General features: G+C 45.0%; 1 long non-coding RNA gene across 1 annotated transcript; it reads left to right on the forward strand.

Moving 5' to 3' along the window:
- Positions 1–8,378: 8,378 nt before the first annotated feature.
- On the forward strand, positions 8,379–19,069 carry LOC116408928. The gene is made up of 2 exons (XR_004221442.1): positions 8,379–8,671; positions 18,913–19,069. It is a non-coding gene; the product is annotated as an uncharacterized LOC116408928 (long non-coding RNA).
- Positions 19,070–20,970: the final 1,901 nt, after the last annotated feature.

Here is a 20,970-nt window from a genome sequence, read left to right on the forward strand (position 1 = left end):
CTGTACCATCCTTCATACTATTGTGTCTGAATGGAACCCATGTCCTACATTCTGTCAGACCCAATGGAACTTTAGGAGGGCTCTAACAGTTACAAAGCCTGGCTAATAATGAAGGGGTCAGATGTTTTCAACCTGAACCCAACTCTAACCTGCTACTTCCCAACCCACACCCCTCCCAGTCCGAAGCCCTCTTCTACCTTATAACCTGACCCGCTCCCCTCCAATGACTTATTGGTTGGGATTAGCCACCACGGAAGAGGGGTCAGTACCACCAAAGCGAGGGGCCCTGCTTGAAGTTTGGCCTGCCACCCACCCAAACCCACACCTTGGCCTCATCTTCTTGGCCCAAACCCACCCAAACTGTAGGTAAAGCCATAAGTCCTGCAAGCTTTGGGTCAACTCATCACTGCTGCCTAAGGATACAGTTGTTATGGTTTATGCTCATTGGTTCAGAAGTTCGGCTGTAATTCTGTCAGTAAGGTCTGGTATCAGCTATTTCTAGGTTATCATTCATTCATTGGGTTTGAGAACACAGCCGCGGCCCCCAGTCCTATCTTCTGTTCCCCACACCTTGTTATATCTTTAGGTTAAAGCCACTGAGAGTGATCAGAGGGAAACAACAAACACATAAAAAAAATTATGAGACCCAAGTCCTACAGTAAAATTGATGGAATTTACAGATAAGGGTCAAAGTCCATGTTTCATTTCTTCCCAACCAACCCTGTAATGTGAAGTCCTGTATATTAACTTGACCTTCAGCCATACTGTGCTACTGGCAGCCATCTCCTTGTCTCAGCTCCCTTGGCTCTGTACCGGGCACCCACCCCACACAGGAGCAATGGCGGCCGCTCAGCCTCTATATGAACTAAGAGAACTACAGGCTTTAAATGGTTCAGTTGGTAACTTTGTAGAAGGCAATTTTTTGTCTGTGAAAAAGATCTATGGCTGCTTGAAGCGTGAAGAGGATTATTTATATGAAGAAAGGAAGAAGATGATTGGTTACATTGAAAGAACAATTCTGGACCAATTCCTGCAGTTGGGAATAACCTTCCCAGTCACGAGGCTGCAGCACGTCACTACTGAAACTCCGACGAGGCAAATTGTGCAGTCGGGATATTTCCACGAAGGAAACACTACTGGTTTGCCATGGAAACACCCCAAAGCCAGACTTTTATTCTGGAGTATAGAGATCCCACCAGGTGAGATAAATGAGGGATATTTTAAAGCTTTTGAGAATGTTTATTATAAGGTGGGACCACACAATGCCGAAGAGTACAAAGAAGACTTCAATCGCCAGTTTGCCAACTCTCCTGTATTTAATTCTGCTTCTCGTTATGGAAACTTCAAGTTCTCGTTTTCCTGGTCAGATCTCCTCTCTGAGTATAAGGAGCAGCACTGCCGGGGGGCTGAGCTGGAGTTCAGGGTGCTGGGCGCTGCCATGTACAGTAAGGAGATTGCTCATATTGTATTAGTGCACAGCCCTATGGCTACTGGATTCAATGACATGCCCTCTGTGCCCATTGTTGGGAGAAATGCCAACCCCTTACCGTTCGTCTTCCGCTCCCAAGAAGATGGAAAGTTGTATTGGAGACCTGAGTCTAGAGCTGACGTCTTAAAAATGAGAATCTCTGAAAACCAGTGCTGTATACGAGAATGTCCTCTGAGTTGCCCTTTTTATGATTATGGGACTTGTTTCCATTATAAAAACACCTACAGTATTTGGAACCATCAGATATTGGCTTTCCACCTGCCTGGGAATGAGCCCCTGAGGATCCCTAGGGAGAAGCTGCTGGGGAGTCTCTCTGGCTGTGATATTCTGGAGCCGTATCTCAGAGAAGAAGAAACGAGACTCACACAAGAAGGAGCCCAAGATATAATCAGAAGCCTGAAGGTAAGAGGAGCTCCCCCAAAGCTACATGTCTGTTTCACTGGTACTTTTTCACTTTCACCCTCTTCTTTGCCCTTCTCTTGGGATCCTGTACTTTTTTTGCAACTTCTACTTTCTGCTCATCCTTCCATTGTTACTATTCTCCCCCACCCGTGCCCTTTCCCCTCTCCTCATTCCTCTTCCCTACGTGCCGTAGCCTCCCTCCTTCCCCCAATGCAATTCCATTCCCCCCTCTCCCTTCTCTTGTGTTTTCCCGCTCCCTCCCGGGAAGGGGTCAGTAGAACGACTTGTTGGGGAGTCAAAGCTCCTGTTTGGGAGACACAAAAATGGGCAAAAAGGTAGAGGAGATAATGAATTCCCCTGGTTTCTTGAAGACAATGTTTTGGGTAAAAAATGTTTAATAGAAGGAGGAGACTGTACATTTTATCTCTTTTATCTCATTCCATGGTTGTATGACTATGAAGATTTCCATACATCCAGGTGAGGGTATATCTAGTGTAGGTAAATCCAGAGCAACTGGACTCGCTGAGTAATCATTGAAGACGTTTCACTACTCATCCGAGCAGCTTCTTCTGTCCAACTTTATTTCATGGTTATTTTTGATAATTCAATTCCTTTCTGTATCTCAAACTTCCCAGAAGATTCTCATGCATTATATTCTATTATCTTTCATTTGTTCCATGGCAGAACCAGTAGAGAGGAAGAAACTGAACCCCTGGAATGGCAGCGAGCCCCCTTGTTGAGCAGAAATGATCACCAATAATAATCATGAAGTCTGAGCCTGAAGTTGTTCTACATTGTTTAAAGAAATGGATAAAAGTAATAAATGATCTGATCTGATCTATTTATGGTTTAATCTGTCCTTCCATTATATTGGGGTGTATCGAGTGGTTAATAAGGCAATTTCCATGCAGAATTATTACTCAGATTAACTTTTTGGAAGACTTAAGCAATCCCATGAATCCAGGGAACATTTCAGTTGGCTGTTCTTTTACAAATCAGCAATAGCTCAAAACCAGAGGTAGAGTTAGCCACTTAGCCACTAGCACTGAGTTTCCCATTGGTCACTGGTTTCCTGGGACAGGGCCAGAGAGGGCTAAATAACAGGGCAGTTAGATATATAGAAAACATACAGAAAGCCTGTTACTGAGCCATAAGGACTTGTATGTGCCACAGCTCGTGGGGTTGGAGGATTAAATAAAACGGGATTGTGGGTACATGTGGGTGCTTGAATACATGTGGGTACTTGGGTATATGTGGGTACATGCGGATACATGTGGGTACTCAGGTACAGGTGGGTACTTGGATACAAGTACAACATTTTTGGTGTAGCGCCACTGTCCCTCACTCTAAATACCCCGGTGTCAGCAGTCACATCTTTCTCCAACTCCAAAGAAAGTTCAATAAACCCTGAGCAGGGGCAGACTGGGGTGTCAATGGCCCCACCCCAATTGCAAGCTCCTGCACCCTCTTTAACCCTAAACCGTGTACTGGGGGAGCACTGGGGCACATTGTTCCAGGCAGGGGGTGCACTGAGCCCGACTCCCTCTAACTGCAGTTTAAAGAATTCTCAGAAGGCCTGGGAAGCATCCACTCTGGACAAAAGTTCTACTGGTTCTACTGGTTCCATAAAATCCCATACTGGCGAGGAAACCATATTCCTTTCTGTACCATCCTTCATACTATTGTGTCTGAATGGAACCCATGTCCTACATTCTGTCAGACCCAATGGAACTTTAGGAGGGCTCTAACAGTTACAAAGCCTGGATAATAATGATGAAGGGGTCAGATGTTGTACTTGTATCCAACCTGCTACTTCCCAACCCACACCCCTCCCGGTCCGAAGCCCTCTTCTACCTTATAACCTGACCCGCTCCCCTCCAATGACTTATTGGTGGGGATTAGTCACCACAGAAGAGGGGTCAGTACCACCAAAGCGAGGGGCCCTGCTTGAAGTTTGGCCTGCCGCCCACCCAAACCCACACCTTGGCCTCATCTTCTTGGCCCAAACCCACCCAAACTGTAGGTAAAGCCATAAGTCCTGCAAGCTTTGGGTCACCTCATCACTGCTGCCTAAGGGTACAGTTGTTATGGTTTATGCTCATTGGTTCAGAAGTTAATGAAAACCATTAAAGGGGCTGTAATTCTGTCAGTAAGGTCTGGTATCAGCTATTTCTAGGTTATCATTCATTCATTGGGTTTGAGAACACAGCCGCAGCCCCCAGTCCTATCTTCTGTTCCCCACACCTTGTTATATCTTTAGGTTAAAGCCACTGAGAGTGATCAGAAGGAAACGACACACACATAGAGATTATAAGACCCAAGTCCTACAGTAAAATTGATTTTTTACAGATAAAAATTGAATTTACAGATACGGGTCAAAGTCCATATTCTTAGTTTCATTTCTTCCCAACCAACCCTGTAATGTAAAGTCCTGTATATTAACTTGACCTTCAGACATACTGTGCTACTGGCAGCCATCTCCTTGTCTCGGCTCCCTTGGCTCCGTACCGCGCACCCACCCCACACAGGAGCAATGGCGGCCGCTCAGCCTCTATATGAACTAAGAGAACTACAGGGTTTCAATGAATCAGTTGGTAACTTCGTTGAAGGCAATTTTTTGTCTGTTGAACAGATCCATGGCTGCTTGAAGCATAAAGTGGCTAGGAAGAAGATAATTACTTACATTGAAAGAACAATTCCGGACAAATTCCTGCAGTTGGGAATAACCTTCCCAGTCACGAGGCTGCAGCACGTCACTACTGAAACTCCCACGAGGCAAATTGTGCAGTCGGGATATTTCTGTGCTGGAGACCAATCTAGATTGCCATGGAGCCACCCCAATGCCAAATTGTTATACTGGAGCGTGGAGATCCTCAAGGATCAGATAGAGGAGCTACGTCAGGAGGCTTTCCAAGCTCTTCAGGCAATGGTCCCACCACACAATGCCAAAGTATACGAAGAAGACTTCAACTGCCAGTTTGCCGACTCTCCTGCATTTAAATCTGCTTCTCGTTATGGAAACTTCAAGTTCTCATTGCCCCTATCAGATCTCCTCTTTGAGTATAAGGAGCGGCAGTGCCGGGATGCTGAGCTAGAGCTCAGGGTGCTGGGCACTGCCATGTACAGTAAGGAGATTGCTCATATTGTATTAGTGCACAGCTCTAGGGCTACTGAATTCAGTGACCTGCCCTCTGTGCCCATTGTTGGGAGAAATGCCAATTCCTTACCGTTCATCTTCCAATCCCAAGAAGACAGAAAGTTGTATTGGAGACCTGAGTCTACAGCTGACGTCTTAAAAATGAGAATCTCTGAAAACCAGTGCCGTATGCGGGAATGTCCTCTGAGTTGCTTTAAATATGCTGCATATGGAGCCTGTGACCACTATAGAGACACCTACAGTGTTTGGAACCATCTGATATTGGCTTTCCACCTGCCTGGGAATGAGCCCCTGAGGATCCCTAGGGAGAAGCTGCTGGGGAGTCTCTCTGCCTGTGATATTCTGGAGCCGTATATCAGAGAAGAAAAAACGAGACTCAGACAAGAAGAAGCCAAAGATATAATCAGAAGCCTGAAGGTAAGAGGAGCTCCCCCAAAGCTACATGTCTGTTTCACTGGTACTGTGAGGCCCACAAATTATGTAACAATGCAAGAACACCACCTAGACTTCGTTCTTCAGTTATCAGAAGAGATTTAATCTTTTACATCGATGGGGAGACAATGTACAAAGGAATATTGTGCATAAAACCTCCAAGTTGTTTACACTGTATCATGCCTTTTTATACCCTTCAGTGGGGGATTTCCAAAGGCCCCCACTGCCCCCAAGTATTGTCCAATCAGAGTCCAATGTTCCCCTGTTATCTATCCATCATTCGGGAATCTTCTCCTCACGTTTGACCACGCGTGATACTAGAAGTTTCTGGACATCTGGGGCCCTTCGATAGCATGGGGTGACGATGTATGATTCAGCATATAGCAATTAATCTTTCCTTATCTGTAAACAACTTACATAAGTGTACAAAACAACTTATTTTAAATGTATAAACTTTTACTGTAATCATCTTATTTATCTCACGGAGCCCACTTGTATGGTGTGGAGTCTCTGCTACAATATTGGTGATCAAAGTATTAGACTGTAACAACATATTAATAGAATCTGACGAAGCTTCTTTCCATTGCTTATCCCAAAAATCATTTACAATCACATGATGTAAGATGTCTAGATGGTTCCCATGTATCATCACTTGGAGGATATCCTGTCCATCTTACTCTGTAATGGAAGCCGTCACCTTTGATCACATAGTCTACTATTTCCTCTACTTCAAACAATTCAGTTGAAGGACCTTCCTCCTTCTGCATTTTTATCAGATGGTGTTTTTACAGCAGTTCTGTAACAAATCAACTTGATTATGATGAAACTTATTATGATTAGTATTATCACACACACTATTGGAGCCATAAATGATTTGAAAATATTCGACAACCATGTCCCTGCACTTCCTAGCCATGAGAATGGATTCTCCCATTCATCAGTTATCTCCTGTGCCTTTTGTTGTAGCTCTCTTACTTTAGCTAGGTGCGCTTCTATTGGATCATGTGAGTCTTGAATCCATGTACAACATTCATTTCCTACTATGGCACAAACTCCTCCTTGGCCTGCTAACAAATAATCTAAGGCCATTCTGTTTTGTAGTGCTACCTTTCTTACTTGTGCCAATTCCTCATTCATGACATGAATGGAACTTGTGGTATCATTAATAATTCCATCCAGGATTCTAGAATATTCATTTAACTTATTCGCCAGCTGTATTCCCCACCCAGTCCATGCAGGAAACCACATCCAAGCTTTATCACTAGTAGAAAACAAATCTCTTTTACGCTTCTTAGGCTTGATGTGTTCAGGTAAGAAAGAAATTTCTGTACGTGGTCTTAGTATGGGTGCTACATGCCCTATGGTGCAATCTCCTTATGCTCCCATAGGAAGCCATGCATATGCTCTGTTACCACATATGTAATATAACCCTGGTGGTAAGAGTTTAGGAATAGCCAGGCCATGATATCCCATCAATCCTGTAAACCACTGCATATTACTTTCAATTTTTAGATTCACAGATTGCATCCTCACTTTCCTCTGCGCATGAACACTTAGGGGCACAAGTGGCGCACAGCGTTGCACACCAACAATTAATATTACAGTGTCCCAAGTTTGTGTCACATTCCTCACTCTCGTGTCTCATGAAAATTTTCAATGTGGCGCTTTCACAATTAGTTTTCCCTACAAAAAATCTTGGGTATGCGAATCATGCGCCCGTTTACCTTGACTGTATGATTGACAAACATTGGCTCCATGCATAAAGTAGGCGGAGCAAGTAGCCCCTTTATTTCTAAATATGTTCCTTGATCTGTGAGGGCATTCTTATAAGTATGATTAGTATCTACTTCTACCCTGTAACTGAAATCTGTTTCATTTAAATCTTTCATTGTTATAGGGATGCCTATTAATGGGATTCCTTTATGATCCACTGGAACATGTGAGCAGATCCAACAATCAGTTGCATTTAATTGTCTGGCAGCTTGCTGATGCAATTGCCAAACTGCATTTTGTTGCCAACCTTGATTTATAGCCACCATCCTCTACCAATTCTGGAGATACATCTGTGGGCCTTTGACCTTCAGGTTTTTCCTGAGGAAATAGAGCAAGATTAACCCGAAACGATTTTTGCTCATGTCTCATAAGAAATGTTTCCAGGTATGCTCCTTCCATTATACTAGTAACCCGTATAGTATGAGAGATTACATAATCTTTCTTTTCCTTGCCCACAGATATTGGCTGATCTGGTGACTGCACTTGTGTGATGGTTGGATTGTCTGTATGATCATTTATCCTGATCCTTAAATTATCAGTTAGTTTACAAGACCAAGGCACTGGGTCTTGATAACTGGTTGTCCAGTTACCTCGTGCATGAAGGTGGCCATACACGAGCAGATCCGCTCGCTTGGCGACGTCGCCAAGTGAGCGGATCTTCCCCCGATATCCCCACCTACGGGTGGGCGATATCGGGGAGCATTTAGGTAAAAAAAAAATAATCCGATCGTTTGGCCCTGGGGCCAAACGATCGGATTATGTGGCCGGCAATGGGGCAGTCGGATTGGGGACCGCATCAACGAGCCAATGCGGTCCCCGATCTGACCGGATTTTCTAACCTGGCCGATCGAGATCTGGCCAATTTCAGGCCAGATATCGGTCGGCCAGGCCGCTCTGCCCTGCCCATACACGGGCCGATTAGCTGCCGAATCGGTCCAAGGGACCCATATCGGCAGCTATAGTCGGCCCGTGTATGGCCACCTTAAGAGTCATCTGCTACCACTCCCACTATAGTCACCACATCATCATTAATATCATTGTAAATTCGTAATGAAACACACTCTGTTTCTGCTGAAAGCCTTACATATCTGACATAAAATTCTGCTTCCTCCTCACTGCATTGCACAATGACGAGAGCAATTAAACTCAATGAGTAAAGGATATATTCTCTCATTCTGTTAGTTGGGAGGGGCTGTCACCAGCTTGCAGTGACTGGCATGAATCCAGGTCGGTTTTCCCTCCCACTTGACTGCACTCGGAGAAATTAGAATAACACGACAGGGTCCCTCGTACCGTTTTTCCAAGGTATGTCTTTGGAATACCTTAACGACAACCCAATCTCCGGGTTTCAGATTATGAGTTCCTTCACACGTGTTCTGGAATCTGGAATAGAATTATACACATTTCTGTGCAACATGGTAAGTTGTTTTTGCAGTGCTATTACATAGGTACTTAAGTCTTTATGCATTTTCCCTGGCTCATGGGGAAAGTATAATCCAGTTTTTGGCTTAGCTCCAAACACTATTTCATATGGACTAAGCTTCGGGTTGTCGACTTTCCCACTACTGGACGGATTGAACGCACAATGGAAAGAGAGATTTATTCCTAATTCTTCACAAATTTCCTTCATCACCTGTCCCGTGAAATGGGTACCTCTATCACTTTCTATTGTTTCCGGCACTCCATACCTACATACCACTTCTTGTATTATCTTTAGAGCTGTATTTTTAGCCGTGGCAGAAGCTACTGGCCATGCTTCTGGCCAACCAGAAAACATATCAATGCAAACTAGGACATGTCTGTATATCCCAGATTGAGGTAACGTTATATAGTCTATCTGTAGACGTTGGAATGGATAGTTAGGTTTTGACAAATGTCGCTGTGGAGTTGGTACAGGTTTACCCACATTATGCAATGTGCAGGTTTGACAATTCTTTACATACTCCAAACATTTACTTGCTAAATTATTTATGTACCACTGTTAGGTTTTTAGGTTTTATTAGCGCTATCAGTTCAGCCTGCTGTGCTGAATAATGGGGTGGCAACAACCCACAGTCTAAAACTTCTGTTTGACTTACAATGGCATATGAGGTTCTGGGCGTTCCATCTTTGTATAGTCTTGATCCATCCACATATAATACCATGTCCGGATTAGGTATTGGCTCTCCTTGCACAGAGGTCATTTGATTTCTGATTTCTTCTTCCATTAATTCGAGGCAATTATGTCCCTTCCCCTCCTCCAGCTCACTAAAGTGGCCGGATTCAGGTTTGGGCAGCGCTTTACCTCTATATCTCCTGATTCCAACAGGATAGCTTCATACCTGCCAAGCCTGGCAGAGGACATGTGCCGTGTCTGAGCGCGCTGTATTATCTCAGCAGCTGCATGTGACGTATAGATAGTAAGTGGCTGACCCAGCCGGATAATAGCCACCTTTTCTGAGAGCAACGCAGCTGCAGCTACTGCTTTAACGCATGTAGGTGCTCCTTGAATTATCGGATCTAGTTGCACACTCTCATATGCCACTATATGTCGCCCAGATGGGAATTCTTGACAAAGAACTCCATTACCTGTATCCTGAGTTACAGCACAGTATAGCTGAAATGGCTTAGTTGAATCTGGCAATTTCAACGCTGGCGCTTGCGTTATTGCTTCCTTTAAAGCCTCAAAGGATTTTTGCATTTCTTCTGTCCACTGAAATGGTTGTGTTAAAGCTACATATAACGGCTTCAACAATGTATTTGCATCTAATATATACTGCCTGCAATAAGAAACAATCCCTATAAAGTTTCTCAACGTTCTGTGGTTAGTAGGGATTGGCAAGCGCTCAATTTTAGCTTTCCTACTCGGATCTAAATGCTTCGTTCCTGGGCCTAAACAATGGCCTAGGAAGCTAACATGTGACATACACCATTGTATTTTCCCCTTGGACACTCGTAAGTTACTGTGTGCTAGATACTGCAGCAAACTAAGTGAATCTGATTCACATGTTTCCTTAGACTCTGCACAGATTAATAAATCATCAACATATACTTTTAATACCATAGTATCATATTTTGGAACCCATCCTTGCAATACCTGTAACAAACATCTTTGAAATTCATTGGCCGAGATTGATAAGCCCATTGGCAACCTAGCCCAACCATACATTTTTCCCTCAAACTGGAAAGCGGTTAATTTCTGCCCAGTTTCATCTATCCTAATTGAATGATAGGCATTTGCAAGGTCATAAACACTGTACATTGTTGTAGTTGCAGGTATGTCATTTAACATGGTGTGTGGGTTTGGTACCACGGGTGTGTCCTCTTGTATAATTTTGTTTATTGCCCTTAAATCATGTACCATTCTAAAAGTAGGAGCTTCTCCAGGTTTGCCTTTTTTCCTTATTGGGAATAACGGCATTTGTGCAGGTGATTTAATCGGCACTATCACCCCTTGTTCTAACAACTTATCTATTTGTTCCTTAATGCTACTTTGTTGCAAAGCTGATAGTGGGTATTGTGCTAATCTTGGAATCACACTCCCTGGCTTAATCTTTACTTGTACCGGAGGCAGATCTAGCAAACCCACATCATATTTGCTCTTAGCCCATACCTTATCAGGTATCTGCGCCATTATTTCCTCTGGTATATTATCTGCTCCTATCTTTTTACCAGTGTAACACCTATTTCAGCTCAATAGCTGCCTTCCCGGACTAGTACCAGTAGAACATGGGTTACACAGTACTCTCTTACCCAGAATGGGCCTTCGCTAAGTGGAAGAGGAAGGTGAGGGTGTTGTGCAACTACACCTCTCTTGCTGCTATGCAGAAAAATGAAACCAGAGGGCGCCAGAGGTTCTTGCAAATAACAAAATGATAAGTGTTTATTGAACATCCACAGGGTTACTCACAATACAGCTTCAGAGGCCATTGGTACATGCAACACATACCGAGTGTATATTCAGACTCACACTCTCCTGCGGGCAGACTGGCAGGAATCTCCCTTCACCTCTGCGACACACCCTGTAGTGGATCCCTCAGGGAATTCTCTATCCTGATTCCCTATTCACTTGGATCCCTACACTACAGGCAATGTGGCCTGGGAGAGCTATCTCCAGAAAAACTGCAAATCCTATGCAGGAGCTCATGCTGCTCATTCTAGCTCAGCCCTAACTGCCTTACACTCCTAGAGTGGTACTGGTACGGGGGCCCAGCCCTAACTGCCTTACACCCCTAGAGTGGTACTGGTATGGGGGCCCAACCCTAACTGCCTTACACCCCTAGAGTGGTACTGGTACGGGGGCCCAACCCTAACTGCCTTACACCCCTAGAGTGGTACTGGTACAGGGACCCAACCCTAACTGCCTTACACCCCTAGAGTGGTACTGGTACGGGGGCCCAACCCTAACTGCCTTACACTCCTAGAGCGGTACTGGTACGGGGGCCCAGCCCTAACTGCCTTACACCCCTAGAGTGGTACTGGTACGGGGCCCAACCCTAACTGCCTTACACTCCTAGAGTGGTACTGGTACGGGGGCCCAGCCCTAACTGCCTTACACCCCTAGAGTGGTACTGGTACGGGGGCCCAACCCTAACTGCCTTACACCCCTAGAGTGGTACTGGTACGGGGCCCAACCCCAACTGCCTTACACCCCTAGAGTGGTACTGGTACGGGGGCCCAACCCTAACTGCCTTACACCCCTAGAGTGGTACTGGTACGGGGGCCCAACCCTAACTGCCTTACACCCCTAGAGTGGTACTGGTACGGGGGCCCAACCCTAACTGCCTTATACTCCTAGAGTGGTACTGGTACGGGGGCCCAACCCTAACTGCCTTATACCCCTAGAGTGGTACTGGTACGGGGGCCCAACCCTAACTGCCTTACACCCCTAGAGTGTACTATAAAGGGGGCTACACCTGCCTCTATCTAATGCCTCATTCACGGGGCCCTGTTCCCCGACTTCAATGGGCCTGGGCCCATGCCCTGGGCTCTCAGCACACATCCACCCTGTCCCTATGGTGGAAGCAAACAACAGGAAGGTGCCACTCCTCTCCCAACACTATACCAAAGTCAGGCAGGATGTGGTCACTATACCTTCTAACCAATAGCACACATGTTAATGAACTCACTTAGATACATTCCCTTCTGCCCAGCAACTAAGGGAACTGAACCTGTAGGGATTTAAAGCCATAGGGACCATTTAACCCTATGGGTCCCTACATTCACCCCTGGGAAAAACCCATTTCGTCCTGACAATGGGGTACAATATCAAACACATCACATTACCCACAGAATACCATAGCACCATATGACATCCTCTTCTGGTAGTCTCTCCAGAGCACTACCGGGTAACAATGGGTCACTGAAAAACAAGCAAGGCATTTCAAACATTGCAACATATCAACAGTGCAATCAATAACATTGGAGCAGAATGGGGTACCAGGCCTCCCCCCTATTCCAGTTCCTTTATCACCACTGACAGTCCTTCCAGAGCAGAAATCAGGGCAGACCTCAGTTCAGAGTCTTTGCTTTTCCCAATGGCTTGGAAGGGTCTCACCCAGCAGGGCATTTGGCATTGAGGGCATTTAGCAGCAAAATCACGCAGCTCCCTGGTGACCTCCGCATTGCACTTCCCACAGCAAGGAACCATGACCCTCCTGCCTTCACTGTCAGACTTCTGTATAAATGTGCCTCGCCAGACATACCGCTTGCCACTATCAGGCTTTGTTCCAAACGTGCCGCGCCAGATGTATCTCTGGCCCATTTCAGTCACTGGCACTTCCCCTGTGGCACCACCGGAAACTCCAGCCGGAATGTACTTTTCCTCCTAGCCATCCCAGCGGGCATCCGCCATTCTGCGTGGGTATGGGCTTACGGCCTTCCAATGCACACAGAGTCACTGGAAAGATACTCTCACAGTCCCACAGCTTATGCGGGTACAGAAACAGTATGCAGCAGTCTCTCCTCAGCAAGGATTAGAGATAATGCGCACACCCAGGTACAGAGCAATCACCAGACATCCATCTTCCTCTATTGCTTCCCACAAAATGGTGGCTATGACCTCACATCAGGGATCCTCCCTGGTCAACTCGCGCCAAAACTACTCACTCGCGCCAAAACATATGCACGCGAGACTTAAATGACAGGCAGTAACTGCAGCCAATGGGAGTAATGGAAAAGAACCTCAGAACCCGAACCCACGGCCAATTACTTTGCGCCTTTCACGAAGTGACCAAGCAGCTTTCTCTCCTGCATCCAGCAGTGCCTGCGCTTGTCACAAAAAATTAAAGAAACATGTACCAGCAGCTTAACCTTCAAGCCCCACGTTGGGCGCCAAATGTAACACCTATTTCAGCTCAATAGCTGCCTTCCCGGACTAGTACCAGTAGAACATGGGTTATACTGTACTCTCTTACCCAGAATGGGCCTTCGCTAAGTGGAAGAGGAAGGTGAGGGTGTTGTGCAACTACACCTCTCTTGCTGCTATGCAGAAAAATGAAAACAGAGGGCGCCAGAGGTTCTTGCAAATAACAAAATGATAAGTGTTTATTGAACATCCACAGGGTTACTCACAATACAGCTTCAGAGGCCATTGGTACATGCAACACATACCGAGTGTATATTCAGACTCACACTCTCCTGCGGGCAGACTGGCAGGAATCTCCCTTCACCTCTGCGACACACCCTGTAGTGGATCCCTCAGGGAATTCTCTATCCTGATTCCCTATTCACTTGGATCCCTACACTACAGGCAATGTGGCCTGGGAGAACTATCTCCAGAAAAACTGCAAATCCTATGCAGGAGCTCATGCTGCTCATTCTAGCTCAACCCTAACTGCCTTACACCCCTAGAGTGGTACTGGTATGGGGGCCCAACCCTAACTGCCTTACACTCCTAGAGTGGTACCAGTACAGGGACCCAACCGCAAACTGCCTTACACCCCTAGAGTGGTACTGGTACGGGGGCCCAACCCTAACTGCCTTACACCCCTAGAGTGGTACTGGTACGGGGGCCCAACCCTAACTGCCTTACACCCCTAGAGTGGTACTGGTACGGGGGCCCAACCCTAACTGCCTTACACCCCTAGAGTGGTACTGGTACAGGGGCCCAACCCTAACTGCCTTATACCCCTAGAGTGGTACTGGTACGGGGGCCCAACCCTAACTGCCTTATACCCCTAGAGTGGTACTGGTACAGGGACCCAACCCTAACTGCCTTACACCCCTAGAGTGGTACTGGTACAGGGACCCAACCCTAACTGCCTTATACCCCTAGAGTGGTACTGGTACGGGGGCCCAACCCTAACTGCCTTATACCCCTAGAGTGGTACTGGTACAGGGGCCCAACCCTAACTGCCTTACACTCCTAGAGTGTACTATAAAGGGGGCTACACCTGCCTCTATCTAATGCCTCATTCACGGGGCCCTGTTCCCCGACTTCAATGGGCCTGGGCCCATGCCCTGGGCTCTCAGCACACATCCACCTTGTCCCTAAGGTGGAAGCAAACAACAGGAAGGTGCCACTCCTCTCCCAACACTATACCAAAGTCAGGCAGGATGTGGTCACTATACCTTCTAACCAATAGCACACATGTTAATGAACTCACTTAGATACATTCCCTTCTGCCCAGTAACTAAGGGAACTGAACCTGTAGGGATTTAAAGCCATAGGGACCATTTAACCCTATGGGTCCCTACATCAGTTACGCAATCCCTTTCACTGTCTAAGAGAGAAACCAGTCTACAATATATTTCTTCTGGGATTGGTTTTGTTGTCACGATTACACCTTCAGGTGTGTATTGTATGCAAGCCTGCAATTGCTGCAATATGTCACGCCCTAAGAGATTTATAGGAATATCGTCCGATATCAAAATATTCTGAATAACAGAATTGTTTCCTATCTTTACGACTGTAGGGGGCGTCTCTAGCAAAGGTATCGTTCCTCCTATGCCTGTTGCTATAGGACCTTGTTTAAATTTTGGCTTTCTGCCCTTAAAGTGCTTCCCATTTATTATGGTTCGTGCTGCTCCCGAATCTACCAGACAAACTACCTCCTCATCTGTTAAATCAGGGAATCGTAGTTCTACAAAAGCGTCTTTCCCGTCCGTTTCAGATATTACCGAATTAATATAAGTTTCTGGTTCATGATTCGGGAGAGTTGATTGTCATTCTGACTTTACTGGCAAGGTGCTTTGGGCAGGATTTTGCCTCCTTCTGCCTTTACGAGGCAGTCTGCAGGTTCTGGCAAAGTGCCCTGACTTCCCACAATTAAAGCACTTACGCAACTTCTTCTGCTTTGTTTCCTGCTCGTCACTCACATACAGACTTTTAACTCTTGTTTTCTTATTACTTTCTTGCTCTATGCTAGCACATAGATCACGCAAAGCACTAATAGTCATACTTTTATAGTCTGGTCTTATTTCATATAATTTCTTGCGGATAGCCTCTTGTAGCCCTGCTATCCAAGCCTGTCTTGCAGCATTGGAAATTATATTTGCTTGGTTTTCTAAATCTACTTCTAGCTTTCTAGCTAAATCCAGATACCTCTTGCAATAATCCCATACGTCCTCCCCAGTTGTCTGTCTGACTTCGAATAGTGAACCTCTTTCTTGTGACTCCCATCTGGTTATAACCCCCTCAAAGGCTTGCCATTTGTCTGCTAAGATTCCTGAGTCATAGTCTTCGGGAGTAAACGGGTATCTCTGACTGCCATCAGGGCACAAACTTCTTTGTTCTAAAGCCAAGTCTCTTGGGCGACCACCTCTAAATCTCTTACCCCCAACACGGGTCTCATTATTGTAATAACATCTGCCCAAGCAAGACTTTGTGAGTCTTTAATTTTTCGCATCTCCCTCAAAAATACTATCCTATTTTTTCGTGGATGAGGGATTTCTTTAGTTAATTGCACAATCTCAAAATGGGTGAAAGGCACCCATGTGCGCGAGGTCACTGTTTTCTCTCCTCCGCTCGTCCCTGCCTTAATACCACTTTGAGGTTCTGACGTCACTGTTGTCCTTACAGGGAATCCATGAGTGGAAGCTGTATTACCTTCCTCAAGCATCTGTTCATGATGCGGTATTGCTATTCGTCTTAAGTCAGAATCTGACTCTGGGTCATAATACGGTGGAGGGGTACGTGTGTGCGTTTCTATGGGTGCAGAGGGAGAAGTTCTTGTCTCTAAGTGCATCTTGGCAGCTTGCCTAAGTTTCTCCTGTGGGATTTTAAATGTAGTTGCTACAGTAGGAGAATGTCTGGACTTTGCGCTAAGCATCCCACTAGTGTGAGAATATTCCCTACCTATTAGTCCACCTTTCCCTTTGATCCCCCCTTTAGAGAGATGCTTCCCTGTCACAGTGGTGTAGTCCCGATTGCCCTTAGGGTCTCTACGTGTTTCTACATCCCACTGATAGTTTAATTTTTTCATGATTTCATCTATATTCTCTGTATTTATAGTCGTACCTACACAGCATTTACAAAGAGTTTTAATTGCAAGCTCTACCTCACGTATGCTTGGATTTTCCTGCAACTTTGTAAAGCACGCACGCACACTCGCTAAACTATTTATTTCCGGTGTGTGTTGGCCACTTTCTAAGATCCAGATTTTCACTGCACTCATCTGTTCTTCATTTAAGCTATCAGAATAATTTTCCCTGAAGTTTGCCCATATACTTAAACGATAGCTCCCTGTCAAAGGAATCTGACCAAATGTATCACCTTTGGTTATGCAATTCCATTCTGGCAAATTTTCAATTACCCACAACCCATACTTCTCTGCCATTTCTTCGGCAGGCGTCTGCTCATCTCTCTGCAAAGCAGACCCATGGTCAGCCTTCTTTGCTGACCCCAAGTTCCCCATATTACTTAAGGGCTCTTTCCCTGCGTAGACTAGCCCCTACACTTTACGCTTCTCGCTTCTATCCTTCTACGACGGATTCTGCCCTTATGTCAGAAAAGCGGAAGCCAGACACTACACAGTCTCTTTCACCTTCCCTGAAGGTTCATTTTTCCTAGGCGCTAGATCCATGGAACGTGTAGTTTTCCCAAGGACCGAGGAACTTTCTACGGGTGTGTGTGCTATTGTTATTCTATATGCCAAGTATACTTATTGTCACGACTAATTCTAAACAGTAATATAACGCTAAACACGTATAAACATTGCTTTTAGTTAGTCGTTAGAACAGGGATAGTTTTGCAAACACTTCAGACATTCACTCTGAATTAGCACAACGGGTTAATCTGTTATCAGCTTCTCTTCTCTCTCTTTTTTTTTTTTGTTAGCCACGCCCTGACACACTTCCTGAGGAAATATTCGTTTTTCCCGTTTATGCAACAGTAATAATGAAAGCAAACTAGGAAGATTAGAATTATGGCTATGAGAAATACACAAAATATTGGGAACGGCTCTAGGAACATAGGCACAGTCATTTAGTCTTTTCTAGATGGTGTTACCTGTTCTAGAAAGTCAGTCTCGATAGCACCGTGACCGACAGGACTACCACATTCAAGCAAAATATATAAGAACAAAAAAACGTTCTTTTCGGCACCAACTGTGAGGCCCACAAATTATGTAACAATGCAAGAACACCACCTAGACTTCGTTCTTCAGTTATCAGAAGAGATTTAATCTTTTACATCGATGGGGAGACAATGTACAAAGGAATATTGTGCATAAAACCTCCAAGTTGTTTACACTGTATCATGCCTTTTTATACCCTTCAGTGGGGGATTTCCAAAGGCCCCCACTGCCCCCAAGTATTGTCCAATCAGAGTCCAATGTTCCCCTGTTATCTATCCATCATTCGGGAATCTTCTCCTCACGTTTGACCACGCGTGATACTAGAAGTTTCTGGACATCTGGGGCCCTTCGATAGCATGGGGTGACGATGTATGATTCAGCATATAGCAATTAATCATTCCTTATCTGTAAACAACTTACATAAGTGTACAAAACAACTTATTTTAAATGTATAAACTTTTACTGTAATTTGTGCTAGTTTTAGGCCTCAAATTTACTAGTAGGCCTGACGCTTAAACACCTATATTTAAACCTGTCCTCACATTACTTTTTCACTTTCACGCTCTTCTTTGCCCTTCTCTTGGGATCCTGTACTTTTTTTGCAATTTCTACTTTCTGCTCATCCTTCCATTGTTACTATTCTCCCCCACCCGTGCCCTTTCCCCTCTCTTCATTCCTCTTCCCTATGTGCCATAGCCTCCCTCCTTCCCCCAATGCAATTCCATTCCCCCCTCTCCCTTCTCTTGTGCTTTCCCGCTCCCTCCCGGGAAGGGGTCAGTAGAACGACTTGTTGGGGAGTCAATGCTCCTGTTTGTGGAGACACAAAAATGGCCAAAAAGGTAGAGGAGATAATGAATTCCCCTGGTTTCTTGAAGACAATGTTTTGGGTAAAAAATGTTTAATAGAAGGAGGAGACTGTACATTTTATCTCTTTTATCTCATTTCATGGTTGTATGACTATGAAGATTTCCATATATCCAGGTGAGGGTATATCTAGTGTAGGTAAATCCAGAGCAACTGGACTCGCTGAGTAATCATTGAAGACGTTTCTTCTGTCCAACTTTATTTCATGGTTATTTTTAATAATTCAATTTCTTTCTGTATCTCAAACTTCCCAGAAGATTCTCATGCATTATATTCTATTATCTTCCATTTGTTCCAAGGCAGAACCAGTAGAGAGGAAGAAACTGAACCCCGGGAATGGCAGTGAGCCCCCTTGTTGAGCAGAAATGATCACCAATAATAATCATGAAGTCTGAGCCTGAAGTTGTTCTACATTGTTGAAAGAAAAGAATAAAAGTAATAAATGATATGATCTGATCTATTTATGGTTTAATCTGTCCTTCCATTATATTGGGGTGTATCGAGTGGGTAATAAGGGAATTTCCATGCAGAATTATTACCCAGATTAACTTTTTGTAAGACTTAAGCAATCCCATGAATCCAGGGAACATTTCAGTTGGCTGTTCTTTAAAAAATCAGCAATAGCTGAAAACCAGAGGTAGAGTTAGCCACTAAACTTGCCACATTACTAGCCCCCAGGTTGTTGTACCCCCTTTTGTTTGGATGATATTGATATATTTTATGTAAAGTGATCTTGACACCTGAAGCCTCTTTTACAAATGCAGTGCAATGTATAAAGTAAAACTTTAATTCTCAGCTATGGCACTGAGTTTCCCATTGGTCACTGGTTTCCTGGGATAGGCCAGTTAGATATATAGGAAAGATACAGAAAGCCTGTTAATGAGCCATAAGGACTTGTATGTGCCACGGCTTGTGGGGTTGGAGGATTTTGGCTGGGGCAGTTTTTTTCATAACAGGAGCACCAGCTGGGGGTATCAGGTAAGTGATTACAATATTGGGGTGTCCCTAACATTTTGCCCCCCCCCCCATCGATTTAACTTTACCTTTCCCTGTGACCCTGCCACATATGGTGTCAGAAGTGGGATAAGAATTGTGGGGTATGGGGAGGTCCCAATAAAGCTCTGAGGCAAAAGACCTTAGTTGGAAACAGTGACCCCCATGAGAATGGTTGGGCTGGATGAGCAATACTCATATATTCATTTAAAAAAGGCCCTATCACTGAGTAACCGCTACAAATGGGCCTAGTTCTGATGGGAACACTGGGTATTTATTCAGGTTGCTCCCTGGATTGAGCGCAGATGGGCCCAGTATATACAGACCCCCCAGGTATTAGTGCTACAAATGTGTGGGTGTTAGCTAGGGTGAGGAAACCACTGCCACACATTTCTGTTGGCCTAAAGGGGTGCACCAATGGGGTATCTGCCTTGGGCAGAACGGTGCTGTATAGGAACCCTCAGGTAGAACTGATCCTCACTCCAAATATTCTCTATAAGTATGTAGCACTATAGTTTAGAAGCTTATCAACCAGTCAGGGCCCCGAGGCTATTGAATTTAGTGCCAAGAACACTGGTGAGTAACGTAATGGGACCACAACACAGTAGACGCCTGGGTGCAATGAGGTCAGTAGGCTGCACATAGATTGGCTCGATTTTACACACCCAATGTAATTACTCAGCACCAAGCTCTAACACCAGGGAAGTATCCATTCTGCAGAACAGCTCCGCCCGTCCCAGGAAATGCCATCGTTGTGCGCCCCCCTATATTCCTTTCTACCCCACCCTTCCTTACGCTGCTGTGATCTTCTCTCTGGGTGTAAAGTGTCTGAATAGAACCCGTGTCCGACCTTCCCCCAGACTCGAGGGAATTTAGGAGGGTTAAAAGGCTAAGGAATCAGTTATTATAGTCCATGTGTATTAATCCAGCCATTGCACCATGCAATTAAAGGGAAACTATACCCCCAAACAATGTAGGTCTCTATAATAATATATTGCATAAACAGCTCCCATGTAAAACCCTGCTTCATCTAAATAAACCATTTTCATAACGATATGACTCCCCCAGAGTAGCACCCCCTTTATGCGAGTGGGAACCTACCTGCAGGTACCTACACGCCAGGAGAATTCATTTTAATGATACACTAACCACCATGTTATATGTTTAGGCTTCAGCTACTGATGGGGGAGACACAGGCAGATATTATGAGGCCCAGTTCCCATGACTGAGGGAATTTACACATAAGGGTTGAAGTCCATATCTTTACGTTTCTTCCCAAACTGCCCTGTAACCTGATGCTTGTTATAACACTGATAAATACAGATTTCACATTCACTGCCTTCTCACTGCTCCCTCACCTCTGT

Source organism: Xenopus tropicalis, chromosome 2, assembly GCF_000004195.4.
Source record: "Xenopus tropicalis strain Nigerian chromosome 2, UCB_Xtro_10.0, whole genome shotgun sequence".
Classification (NCBI taxonomy): domain Eukaryota; kingdom Metazoa; phylum Chordata; class Amphibia; order Anura; family Pipidae; genus Xenopus; species Xenopus tropicalis.